This window comes from Arachis ipaensis, chromosome B4 (genome assembly GCF_059453495.1).
Source record: "Arachis ipaensis isolate K30076 ecotype BB chromosome B4, ASM5945349v1, whole genome shotgun sequence".
Lineage (NCBI taxonomy): Eukaryota > Viridiplantae > Streptophyta > Magnoliopsida > Fabales > Fabaceae > Arachis > Arachis ipaensis.
Window position 1 is genome coordinate 80,544,819 of NC_142439.1, and position 7,846 is coordinate 80,552,664.

Sequence of the window (7,846 nt, forward strand, 5' to 3'; positions counted from 1 at the left end):
CTATTCATAATTCACATGGACCGAAAAATGATAGCAAATTTGTTTGTTTGTGCAGGTACAAAAGAAAAGACAAAAATGGAGGAAAAAGACAAAGGGAGGTACGTGCTTGGTCAAAAAGAAAATTCATAAATCTTTGAAACTAACACATGGGAAAAGGAAGTTCTGCAAGAAAAGAAAGCCACATATGCCAACACCAAGATGCCAATGTCTTGGCAATCAAGGAAGCCACTACTTTACAGAATGCAAGATACTCAGTCCAAGCTGACTACAACATCAGTTCGCAAATCAAGCTTAACTACATAGGGGAACATCTACACAAGATGGACCCAGCATTCCCAGCTTATGATGAGTATTTCAAAGGGAGGAAAGAAGGAGAAATAAACAAGGCAATGATCCTTGAAAAAGGAGTGGAAGAAACGATGAAAAAGGCTGGATTCTGGAAAAAGCTCATAAGAAAAGACAAAGGAAGCACAAGTGGTCAAAAAGAGGCAGGAAGCAAGAAGAAGCAGGATCCCAAGAATTAAGAAGAACCAAGCAATAAATAAGAGGTGGTCTCGTTCCTTAATAATCAAATGATAATTGGTGAATTGTCTTTATGAACGTGTTTTCATCATAAGTCATTTAAGTGTTAGGTGGAGTCTTTTTTTTTATGAGTCGTTTTTTTTAGTATGTGTGTTTGTTAATTGCTTTGAATAAAGTGAATGCTTAGATGTTTGGATATAACTTCACCTTCTTAAACAAGTGCCTGCCATGCTTGTTCTGTTTCCAAAAATAAAAGAAAAGCTTGAACAAAAGTAACTTGGCTAAATTAGTGACAAATCAAGTAGAATTAAGTGGTGGTATGCATGCTTGATTGTTTAGTCACATCACTAAAATTAGAGTGTAGAATTATCATTTTTTATGTAGAAGTAAAAATTGTCTATGGATCTTGATGAATAAATGTCTTTGGCCATGAAAAAGAAAGAAAAAGGAAAAGAAAAAGCCACGGAAAAAGGCAACCAAAAAGCAAAAAAATTGAGAAAATAAGCTAGGCACCAATGGTTTGAACTTCTGAGACAAATGCCTGTGGTGTTTATGTATTAAGGATATGCTTGGATGACTAGGTTCTGAGGAGTGTTTCAACACTTGGTAACTTGGGTTAACTAACCCGGGATTATCAACCAAAAGTCCATTATCAAGAGCAACCTCAATACAAAACATTTAGTCACACAAAGAGGTGCTGGGCACCAATGTCTCAAGAAGGAATGTGAACTAAAATGCCTAAAGTGGATATGTGTAGTGCACTGATAAGAAAAAGAAAAGGCCAAAGGCTTGTGCAACACATGACACTAAGCAAACAAGGAGCAAAAGAAGCTCTAAGAAAAAGAAAAGAAAAAAACAAAAGAAAAGTGCCAAAGACATAAGAATAACAGGAGGCCATAGCAATTTTTGATGGATGCAATGAAAAAGTGATAATCCTACCTGATAAGTATGAAAAAGTGATGCTGCAACTTTCTGCATAGAACCCTTCTGATGAACTTCAAATGCTTGCTAATATAGCCAATGTAATTACTTTCTGTTCATACTGTCTTCTCAAATAACTCAGGACTTGCTTAGGGACAAGCAAGTATTAAGTTTGGTGTTGTGATGCCAAGGCATCATAGGCTAGTTTCACTAGCATTTTTCTGTTAGTTTTAGTTGTTTTATGCATTTTCTTGAGCTTAAAGTAACCAAAAATGGTTAAATGAAGAACAAAGTAATGAACCATCCAAACAATATGATTTCGATGCAAATTCCATGAGTTTTAGTTATATTACTTAAATGCTATGAATGAAAGATTTCTCATGAAATTTTGCAAGACTTTGATGCAATTGTTTGGATGATTTCAGGGAAGAAGAGGCTAAGCAAGGAAGCAACAAAATCAATAAAGGAAGCTTGAATATCACATGTGGAGTTTAAGTTCCAGTTTAAGCCTAAACTGGAGCTTAAACGCCAAAATCATGAAGGATAAGAAATGCTGGGATTGAAGTTTAACCTCCAGTTTGACCTCAAACTGGAGGTTAAACGCCAGAATGAAAAGCCTCACTTAAGGAGCATTCCACGTTTAACCTCCAGTTTGACCTCAAACTGGAGGTTAAACGCCAGAATGAGTATGCCACCCAGGGAGGAGTTCCACGTTTAACCTCCAGTTTGACCTCAAACTGGAGGTTAAACGCCAGAACCAGGAAGAGTACCAGGGGCCATTCCACGTTTAAGCTCCAGTTTGACTCAAACTGGAGCTTAAACGTGTTCGATAGTTTTTTCACTCCAGGGTTGCTCTCTCCATCTCCACGTTTAACCTCCAGTTTGACCCCAAACTGGAGGTTAAACGTGTTCGACACCTCCAGGGCCACCATTCCAAGCTTCCACGTTTAACCTCCAGTTTGACCTCAAACTGGAGGTTAAACGTGTTCGACCTCCAGGGCTGCCCTTCCTATCTCCACGTTTAAGCTTCAGTTTAACCTTAAACTGAAGCTTAAACGTGTTCGACTACATGACTCTCCAGGGCTACCTTCTTCCATTTCCACGTTTAAGCTTCAGTTTAACCTTAACTGAAGCTTAAACGTGCTTCTACAAATGGCATCACTGGAAGTGTCTGGCGTTTAAGTTGCAGTTTAAGCTTAAACTACAACTTAAACGCCACTCTTGAAAAAAGGTTTCTGGGCCAAAAATATTGTGATTTAAGTTAGTCTTTGAGCACAATTATTAACTTAAACTTACTTTGGTATGAAACCCAATTGAATATCATGGTTTATGGGATTGGGCCTGAGGGATTGATGAGTTTGAAATCTCATTTATTGAGTCATGTGCCATTATTTGATTATCACTAAGTTGGCTCAATAAATGTTACAGGATTTGGATCAACAACCTCATCAAGATTATGGATCATAAACCCAAGACAAAAGGAAAGCAAGGAGAGGCCTCAAAGCCCAAGAAGCACAACTGAAGCTCAATATAGAAAGTGTATAAATAGGATAGAAGTTAAGTTAGAAGGGACTTTTACATTCATTTTTAGCTAGTTTCTTTTTCTTTGTAATTGAATTCAGAGCTATGATTCACTAAACCCCCTTTCATTGGGTTAGGGAGCTCTATTGTAATTCAATGAATCAATAATAGTTTATCTTCTTCTTCAATCTTTTCTCTTGAATTTTGTTAGAAAGCTTCTCGATTTAATTCCATTGAGTAGTTGTCTTGGGAAAGAGACTACTCATACTTGGAATCCTTCGGAGCCTTGGGAAAGGAATGGAGGATTCATGCTAGAGAAGCTTTCTCACAGTGGATTGGATTGGGGTTTGGATGGATATTGTGACATGTAATCCTACCAAATTGTGGTTCATGAAATTGTGTGGTATAATCAGTGATCAAGCATCATCTCTTCTTATGAACATTTAAACCAAGGGATTGGGAATTTGTTTGTTTTTAGAGAGCATTGGTGAGCCAAGGAATTGGGATCCAATCATATAAGATTGCCAAGCAAAATTCAATGAATGCATTGGTTGAGGAAGAGATTTACATGTTTTGATTCGGAGATTTCAATATCTCCTAAACCCAATGAATTCCCCATTTCTGATTTCCACTTTCTCTTTACATTCTGCAATTCAATTCTTGCAATCATCCCCATTCCCTTTTAATTTCAGCAATTTACATTTTGCTCTTTAATTCATGCAATTTAAGATTCAGCCATTTAATTTTCTTGTCATTTACCTTTCCCGCCAATTTTACATTCCGCAATTCTCATCTCAAATCTTGATTCCGCTCAACTAGAACACACTTCTAATCCGAATTGCTCACTCAACCAATCCTTGTGGGATTCGACCTCACTCTATTGTGAGTTTTTACTTGACGACGATAACCGGTGCACTTGCCGGAAGGAATTTTGCCGATCGTGCAATTTCCTAAATCGTAGCATAACACGTTTATGCGCATCACCTAATTTGATTAATTTCATTCCAATTACCTTCCATTCGATGCCTTGATATTATTTGTTAGTGATTTCAAAGGTATAAGGCAGGAATGGCTTAGAGAAAATGAAAGAAGAGCATTCAAAGTGGAGGAAGCATGAAGAATCAAAGGAGAAGAGCTCAGCTTAGTGTGCGTTTGCACAGACCTATGTGCGTAAGCACAGCCATCGAATCAGAGCCACGCGTGCGCGTGAGCCGCATCATGCGTCCAATCAAGCATCGCCTAGTGTGCGTGCGCACAACCTCCTGTGCGTACGCACGGGTCGAGATTTTTCACAGAGTGTGTGGACGCACACGTCTATGCGTCTGAATAGGTAGACGCACATGCCTTCATTAAAATAGCACATGACTCATGATTTTGAGGGATTTGAGGCCCATTTCTAAAGTCATTTAGCTCATAATGAAGGGAGAATGAAGACCATAGTAGAGCATAACATTAGAATAGCTTAGAAGTAGTGGTAGATAGTTTTTAGTGTAGTTTTTCTTTAAGTTTTTCATCATCTTCTCTACTAGTATACTAGGGTTTTTATATTCAAGTAACATTTCAATTTTGATCTTGGATTTGCTAATTCCCATTGTAAGTATCTCTTGCTATTACTCTTTATAGTTACATTGTTCTTACACTTTCTTATAATTCAAGTTATAGTTCAATTTCACTTCTCCTTTGTAATTTCTATTTCTTGTTGATGAAATTGATGTTTGATGAGTGTTACAAGCTTTCTTGAGTCTTTATTATTGATTGAGATCATTTGTTGTTTTTGGTTTCAAGCTTTTTCTCATTTTTCCCATGTTTAAGCTTTTTGCCCATCAAGTGTTTGACAAAATGTCAACATGATTTTGGGCTAGTTTTCTATCTCTTGGCTTGGAGAAAGTGAGCAATTGGGTTCCTAGAGTTGGAATGTCCAACACTTAGTGTCAATTTTGGATTGTTAATTATTCTTGTTCCCACTAACGCTATGTTGTTGCTAAGTTAATTAACAAGCAATTTAGGATTTGTGGGTTAAGAAAACTTATGCTCATTTAACTTACTTTCTGATGTAAGAGTTGATCAAAAGAGATTGATCCATTCTAGTTGGCATGGTTATGGTTCCAACAAGGAAAGGACCCTTAGCTCAGTTTAAGCCAAGATGCCTTTTATGCTTCAATTCCTTTATACACATTTACATTAGTTCCTTTTATACGTTTCTTGTCTATATTGCATAGTTACTTCCTTAATTCCTTTATTAGTTTATTTATTACAATTTTGCATGTTCTTTCATTACTTTATATGTTTATCTCTTCAATACAAATCTCATGATCCTCACAACCAAGATTGCATTCATTGGTCTCAAGTGTCCTTAAGAGACGACCCGAGAATTGAAACTCTCGGAATTCAATTGGTTTTGAATTATGACATATCTTTAGATTAAACATTTGATGCGGTGGATTGATCGTTGGTCTAGGCTATACTTTTAACGATAAGATTCTAATTTGTGAAAACCTAGATTGACGGTGAATCTGGCCGGCTATCAAATTTGGCGCCGTTGCCGGGGAATCACTTCAAGTGCAATGAGTGCTAAAATTTTGGTTATTGTGAATATGTAAATAGTGTGAATATTTGGTTCTTGTTTGCTACTTTGTACGAATTTGTAGATATTGTTCCTATCTAGCTAGTCTTGGTAATTGTTAATTGTTAGGTTGGTTTATGATTATTTGTCTATTCTTGTTTTGCTTTTCATAATTGCATGCTTCTATTGCTTCCTCAGTTGAATGACACGGTCGCTTCCAGACCCGAGCTTGGCCCCTTTTGATCCAGAAATAGAAAGAACTTTAACTCATATTAGGCAAGCTCGGCGCCAGCTAGCGTTCGTGAATAGTGAATCGGGCTTGCTTGAAGAGCACTCCAATTTACTATCACCATCAATCCGTGACCATCATTCATTAATCAACGAGGAAACCTTATATTCATCTATGGGGAGTGCTGAAATCTCTGTGAGTGACTCAGGTGACGACACCATGGCGGATCTACCTCGTAGAATCACCTTAAGGGAAGCTGGAGCTCCTGATATTAACTTGCAACCAATAAAAATCCAGTATCCGGCTTTGGATCCAAATTTTGAGCTTAAGACTGGCACAATCAACTTGCTCCCCAAGTACAATGGACTACCCGGGGAAGATCCCTGGTGCACGAAATTACAATCACACTTTTGCAACTCCTCACAACTAACCAGCAAGTGCACTGGGTCGTCCAAGTAATACCTTACGTGAGTAAGGGTCAATCCTACGGAGATTGTCGGCTTGAAGCAAGCTATGGTTATCTTGTAACTCTTAGTCAGGATATCAATAATTCTCATATTTAATTGTAAAAAGTAAAAGAACATGAAATAAATACTTGTTATGTAGTAATGAAGAACAGGTTGAGGCTTTGGAGATGCTTTGTCTTCTGAATCTCTGCTTTCCTACTATCTTCTTCTTCATGCACGTAAGGCTCCTTCCATGGCAAGCTTTATGTTGGGCATCACCGTTGTCAATGGCTACTTCCCGTCCTCTCAGTGAAAATGTTCAAAATGCGCTGTCACCGCACGGCTAATCATCTGTCGGTTCTCGATCATATCGGAATAGGATCCATTGATCCTTTTGCGTCTGTCACACGCCCCACAATCGCGAGTTTGAAGCTCGTCACAGTCATCCCTTCCCAGATCCTACTCAGAATACCACAGACAAGGTTTAGACATTCCGGATCTCAGGAATGGCCGCCAATAATTCTAGCCTATACCACGAAGGTTCCAATCTTAGATTAGAAACCCAAGAGATACACATTTAAGCTTGATTGCATGTAGAACGGAGGTGGTTCTTAGGCACGCATTCATAGGTGAGAATGATGATGATTGTCACGGATCATCACATTCATCAGGTTGAAGTGCGAATGAATATCTTAGAATAGAAGCAAGTGTGATAGAATGGAAAACAGTAGTAATTGCATTAATTCATGAAGAACAGCAGAGCTCCTTACCCCCAACAATGGGGTTTAGAGACTCATGCCGGAGAGAATACAATATGAAACGTGTAAAGTGTCATGAGGTACAAGATGAATCACTAAAAGTAGTTTTTATAGTAAACTGGTGACCTAGGGTTATAGAAAATGAGTAAGCTAGGGTGTTTAGTGTAAAAATCCATTTCCGGGGCCCACTTGGTGTGTGCTTAGGCTGAGCATTGAAGCTTTCATGTGTAGAGACTTTTCTTGGAGTTAAACGCTAGCTTTTGTGCCAGTTTGGGCGTTTAACTCCAGTTTTTATGCCAGTTCCGACGTTAAACACCAGAATTCTTGAGCTGACTTGGAAAGCCTGTTTGGGCCATCAAATCTCGGGCAAAGTATGGACTATTATATATTTCTGGAAAGCCCAGGATGTCTACTTTCCAAAGCAATTGAGAGCGCGCGAATTGGGATTCTGTAGCTCCAGAAAATCCACTTTGAGTGTAGGGAGGTCAGAATCCAACAGCATCTGCAGTCCTTTTTCAGCCTCTGAATCAGATTTTTGCTCAGGTCCCTCAATTTCAGCCAGAAAATACCTGAAATCACAGAAAAACACACAAACTCATAGTAAATTCCAGAAAAGTGAATTTTAAATATAATAAAAACTAATTAAAATATACTAAAAACATACTAAAAATAATGCCAAAAAGCGTATAAATTATCTGCTCATCAATCCCCTTAAGCATCTTAAGGATTTTTAGGTTGTATGCTCCACTGCGAGAAGGCATGGTGCAGATGAAGTAGCAATTTTGGTGTTTGCTTTCCCTTTCTCTTTGGAGGGAAAAGCAAAGGAATGGTTTTATACTCAACCGGGAGATGAAGTAGAAAAGAATGATTTATATTTTGAATCTGA